At 40.6% G+C, this 15,496-nt stretch overlaps 1 long non-coding RNA gene across 2 annotated transcripts in view; it reads left to right on the top strand.

Annotated features, from left to right (window-relative positions):
• LOC125903058 (uncharacterized) overlaps window positions 1–15,255 on the top strand; it is a 32,144-nt gene extending 16,889 nt beyond the window's left edge. For both annotated transcript variants that reach the window (XR_007451236.1, XR_007451235.1), the window contains exons 2-3: window positions 14,979–15,125; window positions 15,236–15,255. This is a non-coding gene — a long non-coding RNA (uncharacterized LOC125903058). The remainder of the gene's footprint in view (window positions 1–14,978; window positions 15,126–15,235) is intronic.
• Window positions 15,256–15,496: the final 241 nt, after the last annotated feature.

Genomic DNA, 15,496 nt, shown 5'->3' on the forward strand with positions numbered 1-15,496 from the left:
TTGTGCGTTAGTCCTCTGACACATGGAAGCATTTCATATGCAATGTTACTTTTTAAATCCCCCACATGCTGCATTATGCATAAACCCAACATAAACATATAAGTGCATTGAAGCTGACGCATACATTTATCAGAACATATGGAAACAAGGCGTTTTAAAACATCAAAACATGTAACTACCCACTCAGACATCTCCGCCTTTTTTGTGTCAACACATATTTTCTGTCTTTATAGGCACTGACATTTATATTTTACAGTCAGATCCTATTTTTCTAACCCCAAACACTGCAGCCAACCCAAACATTAAACCTTTGGATAACCCAAAAGCCTAAAGCTGAAACCAATTTGAATGCCCAACTTCACGCCTATCCTTAATCCAAAACCAAATTTTAATCCTATTGTTGTGTGGACATCTGGTCCTCATAGAGATAGACGTCCAAAAGCATCCACACACATATGCACCGCAGACACTCACGAGTGCACATCTATACAAGGACACCTACTGTATAAGCCAAGGTAAATCTATTTTATTGTGCTGTTAATCTGCTCTTGCTTTTGTACCTTCAAGCCCATTTGGGAAATCTAGATGACATATACATATAATTAAATCCTCATGCACATGCAACTGCTTTCAAGTAATGCGTTCCTGTTGGAAATTCTCTGCTGTGCAAACATAAAGAGGACGATCACTACCATTTCTCGACTATATCATACTTGAGCTCAAAATGAGCTGAAGGTACAGAAGGTGAAGTGAACGGTTGAATGGCTTATTATATTTCACTTTACCCTGTAAGTGATATTTTCAACATGTCTGCCCACGCACTTGAACAAATAGATACATACAGTATACAGTAGTACATGCAAGAAGGTGATGTAGTCACACATTTATGCCTGAATAGATATGAATAAATAAATGTGTGGATAAGTCAGGTAAATGCAGCAATTACTCTCTCAGAACCATAGACTGTATATAAAGACCCACAATGCATCTCCACTTACTCACACGGTACAAAAATGAAGCTAAAATATCCCTAATACTGTCGGTGCCATCTTGAGCTTGTGATGTCATTTGGAGCCAGAGTCTGTGCTGTAGCGATTTCTGCGGTATTGAGTTTCCACCCTTACACCCATCCAACCAATCACAAGCCGCAGTATTGATCGCAAGCACACCAATTGGCACGCACAGCTGTCATTCATGACATTAACACCCCTTTTTATAGCATCAAATAATAGTTAAAACCAAACTTATCAGAGAAATAAACACTTGAACATACATCAGCGTGATAAGAATTTTAGGCACAGGGAAATGGAGATATGTGTGACACCCTAAAAAAGAGGGCGGATCATTGGGAGCACCACCAGTTGGTCCAGGAGCTTCGCCTCGATGATGGCCGTTTACTGGCATATTTTAGGATGACTCTTGGGCAGTTTGACAACCTGCTGTCTATCAGTGGGCTGCATAGCTCTGGGTATCCAGAAATGGCAACCACCACTTTCTCCTCCATTATTTACCAACTATAAACTTGTTGTCGTGACTACCACAGTAGACCCGCCACCTCTTAAATCAACCTATTGGACAATGGGCAACAAGATGACAACAAAAAAGAGATGACATGGGCCGTTTTTCCGCTTTGAGTTGAAGTTTTTTTAATTGGAGGAGTTCAGAGCGCTCCTGCAAAAACGGCAGGTGCATAGAGCACAGAAACGTGAGGCGCATTGCAACGTAAAAACCATAAACGAAAAGCTTCATTCTCATTAAAACAGATACAAAAAGGCACCTCCAGCTGCTAAAACGCCATCTGTGAGATCAGGGCCTAAAATGACAGAAAACATCTTTGGGGAAAATTTATAGATTTCATTTATTTTTAGATGGCCTACATCCCATCAGCTAACATGGAGGGGTGGGGTTTATGACCTATACTGCAACCAGCCAATGATTAAGATGTTTTAGCTTCACTTGTGGGAAGCTGTCATGTCATCCGTCTTTATTATTAAGTTCCATGCTTTGGTACTGACTACCATTTAGCCTCTGGGGGCAACAGCCAATATATCAAGGGTTGTGGTGTAGCCAGCAGATATCTGGTTAATGGATAGCCTGGCCAAATCCGCCTCTTCCCTGCACCAGTCATTGTTTAGCGTTTGATTAGCAACTTGAGAGAACACCAGACGGCATTTTGGCTAATCTCCATACACAGGTATCTGCATATGAATGAAGATAAATTACAAAAAAGCTAATAAAAAGCAAAATGTCATCAGATGATAGCTGCTGGCTTCTCAGAATGCATTTCGGCCAATGCGATATGGCTCTTTTGCTCCCCACACAGACTGTTTACGTGCATGCAACCAAAGCTCGCTCAAACGTGATAAGTCAAAGCTACTCGGACTACCGACGGACAACAAAAGAAAAATCAGATTGCTTCTGATACCAAAATCTTGCCCTGTTGCCTCAGATGCTGCATTCATATGAAGAGATCTGTGTATAGAGATTATATATATGTTTATGCATTCAGACAGAGGAACGGCACAAATGCACACTCTATGTATTATGCACATTCACTCACCAATGCATGCACACTGTGCCCCATATGCACATGCAAACTTGCTTGTGCAAACTAACGCCTCTTGAGGTGGAGATATGCTGTGACAGTATGGCTCTGGATTCAAAGCATCTGCTTAAAAGGCCAAAGGCGGCAGCGTGCAACGTGCAGCGAGCGATGACGGAGGGGAACGGGGCAGTCTAGTCACACACTTATTCTCCTCACAGTTTCATCTATATCTGCACTTTCAACCGCACTCACCCACCTGTTTAACCCATAAATAACCAGCAGCCATACAGGGTTTTCACACATGTAGACCTTTAGATTAGACGTAGTTCAGAGTATCAAAGCCTCCCGAGGCTGTGATATTACCCACACATCAGATAACAATTGTTGGATGGATGAAAGATGGAAAGACAGTTTTGCTAATGTTAGATCCTGAACACCAGTCGGGCAAAAAAAAAGGTAAAGTTCGGCCTGAGGATGGCACCGAAGCAAAGGGCAAATTGTTATGATGAATCAAAGAGTTTATTATCTGTACTGCAGCTGTTTTACATCACAGACACAATCATTACATAACAAATGTCTGTAATATGAACTGTTTGTATTATCAAAACTTGAGTCAAAGGTCCAATAATAAAACAGTATCAAAGAGCTTTATTAGTAAATTGTTTTCATGCCATTCATGTGCGCAGCCAGCCAACAGGGAAGCTTGGCCAGAAAAGGACTCCAATGTCCGTGATCTATGGGCTCAAAAGTGATGAGCTATGAGGAGTTCCCAAAGTCCCAAACTCCTTTAGCTATTCAAAGCAACATCCCCTGCAGAGGAAAGCAGGTCTCTAAACTGAAAACCACATTTTCAAATAAACTCTTTTATTTCGCCCAGAAAGACTAATAGATACCAAGTAAGTGGCGATTTATATTTCTCCAAGGCTGTTCTTAGTGCATTAATGTGACCAAATGAAGTAACTGGCAATTGAACAATGCGGTCTGGTCCTGTAAAATATACTGTAAGCACAGCATGGAATGGCATAGCTAATGGGTCCTCTTTGTTGGACAAAGGGGGGAAATGAAGGTTATTGGCTCTGGTCCCTTTCTTTGGTTATAGCAGTAATAAATATCACCTAAGCAGATATATAACATGAGCAAGAGTTGCTCAATAACTCTGGCTGGCCTATGGGGAGACAATGTCTCAGCCAGGTCTTGCTTTAGGCTTTATATCAGGTATAGGGAAAGGGAAACGTATGCATAGTCTGGCGCCCATCGTTACACTGTTTTCCCTGTGGCAATGTGTATCTGGCAGAGATGGATAGAGGTTTCTGGGATATACTACCGCACAGATCAAAGATCAATTACTCAAATAAACACAGCTTTCTCATCAAAGCATTTAGAGTATTGCACTTTGGCCAATTATCCAATTCCCTCTTCAGCATCAGTGTTTTTTTGCCACCTGTGTACCCTGCTAAAATAGATTTTAACCGACCATTGAGTGGATGTTGGTAAAACTCAGCCAATACTGGACTTTTGAGGTTGATACAGATATTTCATGGCCTTCAAAACTACAGTACATTTATTTGCTACTCATTTATAACAGCAAATAAATTGTGATGGAAATAAAATGCCTTCCAGGTTGCATTTCTTATTGACATAATGGCCATGTTACCCAGGGGTGGGGGAAAATCGATACAGCACAGTATCGCAATATTTCTGCGCAGCAATATCGGCTCTTCACGCTGTGCCAAGTATCGATTTTTTTTTTTTTTTTTTTTTTTTTTTTTTAACTATATGAATTATTAATATGACAAATACAAATTAAACTTTAGGTAGCTTACTAAAATAATTTAATCAGGGGTGGATTGGCCATTGGGAGTACATTGGGATTTTTCCCGGTGGGCCGATCAATAATGGGCCGATGGCTGCCCGTTGTTTTTTTTGTTGCTGTGCCTTGCCATGGTAACTCTCCCGGCCCAGGGAAAGAGACATGCACCAGCCCACAGAGCTCAGCTGCAGCCTGCAGACACAGCATAGGCCCAGTGGCTTGTCTGTCAAAAGAATACCTGACCCAATGTGGCCCTATGATGGGCCCAGGAGTCCCACCCACGCATGTCAGAGTGGATAGTGAAAGTGGAGGTGAGGCTCCCGCTGCCATGGAGGTGGTACAGAAGCAGGAGGAGATTGGTGGTGGTGGTGATAGCAGGAGTGTGCCAGCATGGTGTGGATAAACACTCATTCATATAACTGTTTAGCCTTGGACCAAGACGTTCATTGCATGAACGTCTTGAAAATGGCCCCCCCCTTTTCCGGTTGCACCTACGGGTCTAAAGAGATTTACGTCTCCATAAACGTTCAAATCAAACATGTAATGTACTTACCTCCAAGGCTAATAAATGCTCAGAAGGGTTGCTTAACTGTCTATGAACTTTACTTGACATAATAAATAGCAAACTCTGCACATTGTGGTGTGTTACAACTAAATTTAGTAAAGTATTGGAAAACAATAACCACATTCATATCCTGATTAACTGATTAGTTGCTTTTATTAATAACCACTTAACCACTATTTTATACTTTCATCAAAGGATGCCACACATAATTGCAGATCTACAAGCTTACAACTTACATGTTGCAATGTGATGTGGTTTGAGCATGTAGATCTGCTATTTTCACAATGTGTGATCATTTCTACCTATAATGACATCCCCCAAATCAGGTCACCAGAGATAAAGTGTTTAAAGTGTCAGCATGCACCTTTCTTTGTGCCCAAAGTCCAATTTATTCATGAAGGACATTGACCTAACAACATAACAAATATGTATGCTTTACATATTTTTTTCAGTCAGTGTTTATGGTTTATTGTCCTTTCAGCAATTTCACATTATACAGTTAAAACTAATAAAACACTGATTACATTAGTAGTGTTATTAAGGGCTTGTGTGTTTATATGTACTTCAACAGGGGGCGAGTTGGCACAGTATATGCACGCGGATTGTTGTGGTGGGCCAGTCTGGACCAAAAAGCCCAGGGCTGAATTTTTGTCCCAGTCCAGCCCTGAATTGAATCAATTGCTTTTTCAGACCATTGGATACATTTTGTTGCTGCAAAAATGGCTGAAGTGACATGAACAGACTGAACACTTTATCTTATTAGATAAAACAGCTGTTGACAGTTTTTCTTTAGGGACATAATTTACAGTTGAAAAAAGGTAATGAATCACAATATGTATTTTATCGCAATACTTAGCATATCACAACATATTTAGAATTGCGATAATAATGTATCATGACTTAAGTATCGTGATAATATCGTATTGTGGATCTTCTGGTAATTCACCCCTAATATCTATCTTGTTGCAAAATGTTCATGACAGTGCCTTTCATTTGTTCATCTTGCATATATGCTCGTGTTTAGGCACTCAAAAGCACTCAGTTAAGGTTATGGAAAAATTGTGGTGCTGGTAATATTGAAAAAGAGGCTTGAAGCATGAGACTAGACACGTTTAGTTCATTCGCTTCTCCTAACTTTGCTCATTGTGATGAACCTACAGAGAATTATCCTGGAATATACCTGGAATGTGCAGCTCTCCTCAGCTTTACAGCGCTTATATGTGAGCTTTAGCTTATGTTTATGTTTATTTTGTTTAGAAAGGAACTGTGCACATTAATTAACATGATCACTTAAGTCATGTAAATGTGCCAGATTTAGCCACACAGGCTAATTTTCATCTGCAGTCCCTGGCAGGTTGATGATAAGAAAAAGACATTAAAAATAACATAAAAGCACATAAACATGGATAAAAGCAGATTGATTGCATGTCCATAGAGGGGCACATAAGCACAGAGCAAGCATATAACCACTGACAAAAGCTGTCTGACTCACAACTTTACCTCTTTGCTACATTCTCACCACTCTTGTATTGTTGTTTTTGGCTGCAGCTGCTTTCGGTGAAAAAGCTCTAAAAACGCTCTGCACACCGGGACATGTGAGTGGAGTGTGATTGAGCAGGTAGCAGGAGTGGAAGGATTTTGGATGCAGACAGAACTGATTTTTTTTTAAGTTGGAGAGAGTTGCCATATCTCCCGCTCCATCCTGCTCCTATTTTGCTTTGGTACCGCTCACACCATGAATTCAAGGCATGCCCCACCTAGAAATGCATATGTGTTGTGCACACACACATTTTTTTTTGTCAAAAATCCGCTGCCGTGAGTTCGACAATATAGTTTAGAAAGTATTTTCAATAGAAAACTGAACAAGCGGTGAACCATTTGAGTGGAGTGGGGTGAAATCTGAGTTGGGCAAGGAACAATATTGAGCGGAGCAGCTGTGAGCTCCGTAAGCGAGGAGTGGAAATTCTCACCACTCCACTCTGCTCACATGTGCTCTGCTGTACACTACTCGCTCAGTGCTGCCAGTCTGGGGAACATACCTGATATTTTAGAAGCTAAAGAGGCCGCTTCTTTTTTTCAGGAGTTTGTGGAGATCAAAATTAGAGCTAACAGGGAGTTGGAACACTCCAAGTCTAAATAAAAGATAATGTTGCTCCGTAACTTCTTGTTGTGTGAATAAGCAACTGCTTGCTAATCAGTTGGAAAGAAAGAACTTGTATAATCATAGTCATAGATATTACCAAAGTGCTTTTGTTGCCTAAGGCTAACCAGATGTGGGACTCTAGTGTCAAAGTTCTGCACTGTAGCCTGTGAACATAATCTAGGCAGCAATTACATTTCCTTCTAATTATTAATGGCCAAACAAAGTAGAGTAATAAATTGTAATTTCAAGGCAGGGTTGTTGTCTGAAATATGTCGTTAGGAACATTCTGGTGTTTAGTATTCAGAGTCCCATTCAGTTTGAATGCTCATGTCATCCATCTGTGACAGTAACCAGTATGTTTGCTGGTCACTTGATATCATAATAATCAGACTCTATTAGACCTGACAGAACTCACCCTAAAAGACAGATGTGCCCATTAGCTAGTAGCTTGCAAAAAAAAAAAAGACAGAAAAAAAAAACTTTTGCAGCACGCTCTTCTTTTCAGAAGCGATTGCCTCAGATACCTCACACTGTTTCAGGGAAGAGTGACACACACTGAGCCTTTACGATTTTATGGATTGTAGCCGTATCTAAGCCTTCTCTTAAAACATGTAGCTTTTCTAGGAGTAACATTTCACTTTGCTGCACAACAGAAAGTACAAGTGATACATTTTGCATCGTGTTGCAGACATGATTTATTAATAGACGATTCTTGGTGATCTATCAATAGCACCCTGATTGCTGTGTCAGTCAGTTGTTGGCTTGGTTATTTTTAAATTTGTCTTCAAACAGAAAAGTGGAGCAGAGATGGTATTTGGTCTACTTAGATACTTAGATGTGTGGAAGTTCAAACTGAAAATAGATCTGGATTAAAGAATGTCTCTTTTCTCTCTCACACACACTCCCTCTCATACACACACGCACATTTACCTAGGTCAGTTTTGGGAAAATTATAGATTTAAATTAATTTCCTGGAGACTTAGACTCAATCCTGATGCACCCTTTGCCCCTACCACTTAGCCTTACCCCTCCATTTTGCACATTCATGCCTTGGGGTAGGGTTTCCTGATTCTTGTTGGGATTTAGGGGTAGGGGAAGGGCTAAGTGTTAATTGCATCTCTGCTTTTCGCAGATGATGTGATTCTGTTGGCTTCATCACACCATGACCTCCAGCATGCACTGGGGTAGTTTACAGCCAAGTGTGAAGTAGTTGGGATGAGAGTCAGCACCTCCAAGTCTGGGGCCATGAGGTTGTGGTTACAAGTGGCCAAAATGAGTTTCGTGAGAAGGATGGCTGAGCTGAGCCTTAGAGATAGGGTAAGGAGCTCAGACATCTGGAGGGAGCTCGAAGTAGAGCTGCTGCTTCTTCGCGTCGAAAGGTGCCAGTTGAGGTGATACAGGCATCTGATCAGGCTGCCTCCTGGGCGCCTTCCCTTAGAGGTATTGCAGGTACATCCCACTGGTAGGAGGCCCCAGGGAGGACCCAGAATACATGGAGGGATTATATATCTCGTCTGGCCTGGGAATGCCTTGTGGTCCCCCAGGAGGAGCTAAAAAGTGTGGGGAAAGGGAATGTTTGCAATGCCTTGCTCGACCTGCCCCTGTGACCTGACCGGATAATGTTTGATAATGAATGGATTGCTATATGTTAGGGCTACATGTCCCTACCAGCGTAGGTTTTTCAGAGATGAACGTTTGTGCCAAATTTGAGGAAATTCTCTGAAAGCCTTCTTGAGATATTGCTTTCACGAGATTGAGATGGATGCAAGGTCACATTGAACTTGACCTTTTTACAACCAAAATCAAATCAATTTATCCTTCAGTCCAAGTTGACGTTTGTGCCAAATTTAAGGAAATTCCCTCAAACCATTCTTGAGATATTGCGTTTATGAGAATGAGACATAAGGCCACAGTGACCTTGACCTTTGACCACTAAAATCTAATTTCTTCATCGCTGAGTGAGTGAACGTTTGTGCCAAATTCGAAGAAATTCTCCCAAGGTGTTCTTGAGATATTGCATTCATGAGAATGGGACAGACCAGGTCACAGTTTATTGGTAAGTCCAAGTAGACGTTTGTGCCAAATTCGAAGAAATTCTCCCAAGGTGTTCTTGAGATATTGCATTCATGAGAATGGGACGGACCAGGTCACAGTTTATTGGTAAGTCCAAGTAGACGTTTGTGCCAAATTCTTTAGATATTGAGATATTGTGTTCATGTGAATGGGATATGCTGACGGACGTATGGATATACATACAGATGGACGGACAGACAACCCAAAAACATAATGCCTGGGTGCAGAGGCATAATAAGAAATGTGACTGGGCATTACTCTAACCATAACCATAACCACTGACCCCAAAACAAGTTTTTTCCCAACTAGTGACCCCACTATTGTCCCCACTTGCACGAGTCGTCCCCAATGAGCTGGTCTGTAGTCAGAAATGTGCCCCTAAAGGTAGCCTAAATTAAACACACACAGATTATAGCTGTAAAATCAATAAACTTGCTGCTTGATCTGTTCTCTGGTCACACATGTGCACTTTAAACTAACACTGATGTGGTTTTCAATTTTTTTTTTTTTTTAAGAAACTCATTTAGTTTGTGTTTTATATTTGAAAAGGTGGACATGTCAATAATATGACCCTCGTGTTACATACTGCACACAAATTCACTCTCTCAATGAAATGCTTTTTATTGGAGGCTACATATCAGGCCTGACAGGAAATCAAAGGATATTTATTAGTGCTCATGTGGTGTAGCTGAGTAAAATATTTAACCGTGCATTTATACTATTGTGCGACAGTTCGCAGAATGTAGCTCACTTTTTACAATTTTAACTTGACTTGAATACTGACCTGTGGCTGAGCGCACAACAGGCCATTTAATGAGCTTGCAGGATCTGGCTCTTCTAATGGCTTTTCTTTTTTCCCTCCATCATATGGACATCGATCAGGTTAGCCAGAACAGATACACACCTTCAAACACACTGTGTCCATCTGGTCTGAATATAAATTAGGTCCAGTGAGTAACAGTAAGCGTTTGTGGCTCTAATTAATTCCAATGTTCTCAGATTATACTTGCCCTCTTTGAATGCATGCGTCAGTAATTTAGTGCACTCTCTTTTCTTCATCACTGTGGAGGTTGTCGTGGAGACTGGTTGCGACATTTCAACCATTCAATAGACCCTTATTAGAAAGAAAAATTGGAGGTCACAACAGCCTGCGCTTGGAGTACCTGCACATGGCAGATATGTTGTTCTCCCAAATTGAGAGATTTAATTCATGAACACTTTGGTCATGTTTTATCAAGAAGCAGCTTCTTTTCCTGATAAGCCATTTCACACAGGACAAAAACACAACCTTCTGCTGGGAACTGAGTAAATCTCCACACAAATGTAATCACAATATCTGGATGAAATACAGGTCCAAATGTCTGATGTGTTTTTATCTGAAGATTAAACAACAGTAAATGAGTCAGCTTAATCAAATAACATATGGCTGAAGGCTGGAGGTGTGGGTGGCCACTGGTCTTGTGTTGGCAGCAGTGATAGTAGTCAGATATGAATATGGCCTTGTGTGAATGGGGGTGTAGCTGGCGATCAGAGAGATATGTTTACAATGAGTGGATGAAATTACTAAATGTTTAAAGGGCTGCAGCCAACTCAGAAATATGTCAGTTAAATCAGATTTGACTATAGTACAGTGTACTATTGGACTACTGTACTGTACTGTACGACTGTAGTGTACTACAGTATCTGCTCCTTTTTTCCATATAGAGTTTGAACAGGATTCAGCAGGACATTCAGTGTGACAGTGACATTTATGTACTGCAGTAACTTGGCTAAGGACAGATTGAAAATGTGCAATTATTTGCCAATGCTGGATATCAAACAAAAACCAGGGATTGTATTGTATTTAGTTGCTGTGAGCTGTAAATTCACCACTTCTAAGCAGAAGGCGGAAGATAATGTTATCTCGGAGCAGCTGCCTCCATGTACCTCCTGCTTGTACTGAGGAGCAGCATGAAAGTGAAAAGCGCTCGCTCTGCAGCTAAATTTGGGGACCAAAACGTCACCAGAAGTATGAGACACACTGACAAACAAAAAAAAAAACCCAAATACCGCTCAACCTAAAGGAATCTCAGTCAACTGAGGGATCTCCGACTGATGATTTGAACCTCCAGCCTTACATGGTCATGTTTTAAACTTGCACTCTAGTCTAAGCTTAATTTAAAGCTGATAACGCAAATGTCATCTTGTCTGTGGTTTGCCTGTTCAGAGCATGATGGTTTATGTTATTGTCACTTGTGTGTTAATTTGTAGTTTGCACCATTAGTGAGTTTGCTATCCCTTTTCATGACCCCAGCTATTTTCCCTACTGAGTTTTGACTCTGTTGTTCATCAACTAAATGGCAATAAAGTTTGACAGTGGTTGGAGCTGCACCGTGTCCTTTGTGAAGCAGAAGTTGTCGTAATATTTTTTGGCCACTTGGGGGCAGCAGAAACAAGTGGTGAGCACAACATTAACATATCATCACTGGGGTTGGGTACTGAACCAAATCGGACCAAATCATGACACAGATTCCAGTGTCTCATTATTGGTGTCAAATTATGTGTGTAGTGAGTGTGCGCTCGAGAGAGAGAACATGTGTGTGCCGATGATGGTGATGGTAACAGTGAGGCTGCAGCGACCGGAGCAGAGAGTAGACTGTTACCTTAAATGTGTGAACACTGTAGGCTTTTGGTCAGTGAATAAATGCTACAGCTCCTCAAGACCCAAGACAAGTTCCCCTGTCTTGCTTGCCACCTGCTGATTAAAGTGAAGGGAGTTAGCTCAACCGTTAGCGAGCAAAGTTAGCCTCCCACTGGAATCTGACTCTCATTGTATTACCCATCACAGTCACTCTTAAACAGATGTCTGGATGCTGAGTATCTTGATTATTTGTCCCAACTCAAAATTAATTCTGCTGTTATTAGTACTGTAATTAGGTTAGATTTTATTTATTATGTGAATGTGTTGGCAGAGATTTGTATTTATTCACATTTATATATTTAAGTATACTTTAAACTGTTAAGAGTTGATATATTGTTCAATTTAAAGTTCATATTTGCTTTTGCAATTTAAAAAAAAAGGTGTTCTTTAATGTCGTTGACTGTCGCTTTGTGCTTTACTTTTTAAAAGTATCAGTTAAGGCACAGTTTAGGCATCAATGCCATTTTGAAAGTATAATTTTAACATTGTTATAGGAAAAATTCCAACCCTAATAATCACCTTTTTATGATGATATGACTCATGAAACGTGCATTTGGAGGCGTGTTGCTGGCCACCTGCCGAATGCAAGTTCTGTATTCACTCACTTTCAACTGTGTGTTTTTGGTTTCTATCAAGTCTGAATCTTTGGCTGCTAAATGCTCCACTATGTTGAACATCTAGTCGCTGACTGCAGACTTTAGTCTGTCTGCTGTTTGGTGTTGGGCAGGTAGTGTTCAGTAGGGTTTTGTTAGAGCCTTCTCACTATGGCTGTTTCATTTGTAGCAATAGAAGAAAATTGACAGGCTTGTAGCATCGCTTAAGAAGAGCTGACCTGGGGTCCTCATTTAAACCTGCTAGCATGTCCAGCTGTTATGCATTAATTCCCAACATCATTTGGCCGATAGTTCTTATCCCACACACTGTTCCTCTGTTTGCTCTCACTTCTCTCCCGGTTTATATTTTCTCCATCTCTTGGCCTCTTTTCAGCTCATTTTTTTGGGTTTCCAAATCCACCATAGCCCTGCAAGCATTATTTTTTTATGTTAAAGAGATTGAAAAACAGCGAACCATTTCTTAAATGAGAATTGTAGTGCCCTTTGATGTCCTTTATGTGTGCCACAGCTGGTTCACATCCCTGTGCTTAAGATGCCTGCAGAGCCTCCATAAGCTCCTGAGACCACACTCCCAGGCTATGTCCACACTAATGTGGAAAAATTTTAAAGAGCAATTCACAGCTCAAAATGGCCTCTCCATTCTGCAGTTTGAGAATTCCTCCTAAAAGCTTATCATCCACATTGAGACTAAAATAACTGAAACAAAAACTTTAAAACTGCACTAATCAATAATTGCTATGTTAAAGAATTACACGACTATGACTCCACACAGCTCTGCGGAGGCTTTTATGCTATTTTAAAACATTATTTTAGTTCTCTTGCCCGCGGCTCTGCTCTCATCAGCATTCTTTCCTTTCAGAAAAGAGGCTCTAAAAACTGCATAGTACCTGCCCAGCACCAAAATGTATGCATGACAGACACAGTTAGGGAGTAGCTGTGGAGGAATGTGTGGCATTAAGCAGCTTAAGAGAAAAATATTTCCCTTAGGACATGGTTGAGAACAAAAATAGAGTTGAAAGAGGGTGAATATTGGACTTATTTTCATCAGTGAGCAAGAACACAACTTCATTTAAGCCTTAACAACTTATGGTGATAATATGTCAATGTTCTGTTTCTATTTTTTTTCTCAATGTTCCAATGTGTTAAAAGCCAAAGAAAAAACATCTTTAAAGGCATGCTATGCAGGATTTTCCCTAAAAAAAACAACAACAACAAACTATATATAGACACTAGGGCTGCTGCCAATTAAAAATTTTCCTAGTTGACCAATAGTTGTCATTTATGGCCATTAGTTGACTAGTCACCCACATGTTTACAATATTAATGTAATTATTAAATGATATATTTTGGGCGGGGCAACACAATGGTTTGAGTTGAAGGTGTGAGAAAGAATAGTATCAGTAACATTGTTAACACTGTGCTACATTACAGAGAAATACAAAACTGTACTAATGAACCTTCATTAATATAGGCCTATATTTTATCTACAAGTGCACGTCACACACTGAGTGAGCCGCCTGTTAATGACGCTGTTGTTAAGCAGTCTTAATAGACTGAATATTTACAGAAGAATGGAAAGATATCTGTCGGCTGTGATTGGTTTGTAACGTGACTCCTGTCTGACTGCTGAGTGTGACCACTTCCTGTATCTGTCCTTTCAAATTAAATTCCCACATGGTCCAGTCATATAGGTTTGGATTTATTTAGACAAGGCGCAGCTCCTAATAGAGTTTCACATTTGTTTGTTTGATTGTTTTTCTTTTTTTTTCTGTGACTACGCGACCAATGAAATGGTCAAGTCAATGGTCGACTAATGTTTGAAAGACTATTAGGGGGCAGCCCAAATAGACAAACTAATAGTAATCCCTCCCAGTCATGACTTATGACCCACTAGCAGTGCGTGAAGGTCTCTGTATCTGCAGAGGACCTGCCCACTGCACCTATTTTCTAATTTTCTCCTTATTTTGGTTTGTTGGGACACTTCTGGCTGTTTGCTTTTGAGTAGTGGTGTGTAGCCCCGAGCCAATAGCTGCACAAGTTCAGGACTTTTATAAATCCACAACCTCGGCCCTCCATACCTCTCTGACCTCCTTCCTATCCCCATACCTGCTCGCACCCTCAGATCCTCTTATTCTATTCACCTCACTGTCCCCTCCGTTCGCCTCACTACCATGGGGGGCAGAGCATTCAACCGCTCTGCTCCCCAACTCTGGAATTCACTCCCCCCTGACCTCCGAAATATTGATTCACTACCACAATTTAAATCCAGGCTGAAAACTCACCTGTTCAGGCTTTCCTACTCTCTGAGTGGGTACGCCTGAACACATGTTTTGTTTATGTTTGTTTTGTTTGCTTTTTAAACTGATATTTGTTTGTTTGTTGTTAAATGTTGAATTATCTTGTACTTTGTATTTTATTGTATTTTACTCTGTAAGGCGACCTTGAGTGTCATGAAAGGCACCCTGAAATAAAATGTATTATTAGTATTATTATTATTATTAAAAAAGTAGCGACCACACTGTCTTTGTCTCTCTCCTCTGCTCTCTAGATGTGAGCTGCGTGTCTGTGCGTCTGTTTGATCAAGGGCAAAGTTGTGACACACACAGCAGCGGACAGGATGAAGCACGCGTTTGAGCTAAATTCACACAGAATTTGGTAACACAGCAGCTTCCTGCAGTGTTGTGCGGAGGTTTGGGTGTGTGCATAGAATGTATCTGCCATGAAACAATCAGAAAGTAGATTTTTATTTCTCTGATTCACTGCTTTGTTCTCATTAACATAGCTCCTTCTCTTCATTCACTCTAGCTGTCTTGATCACTGCTGAGCTGAGGAGGAGGAGGAGGAGGAGGGTCCATGTTTGAACGTTGTGTTTGCAAACAGTAAGTGACAAATCTTGTGCAGTACACCTTTAAATCTTTGCTGAAAAGAACATGCAGCTCTGTGAAATCAAAACAGATTATTATCGTTCCTGCCAAGTGACTGTCTGCTGTTTTCAAAATTGTTATTCATTTACAGGGCAGGAGGCAGCAGCAAGTCAAGATTCTCAAAAATGGTTTAAGAACTCAG

The sequence above is a fragment of the Epinephelus fuscoguttatus genome, linkage group LG16 (assembly GCF_011397635.1).
Source record: "Epinephelus fuscoguttatus linkage group LG16, E.fuscoguttatus.final_Chr_v1".
Classification (NCBI taxonomy): Eukaryota; Metazoa; Chordata; class Actinopteri; order Perciformes; family Serranidae; genus Epinephelus; species Epinephelus fuscoguttatus.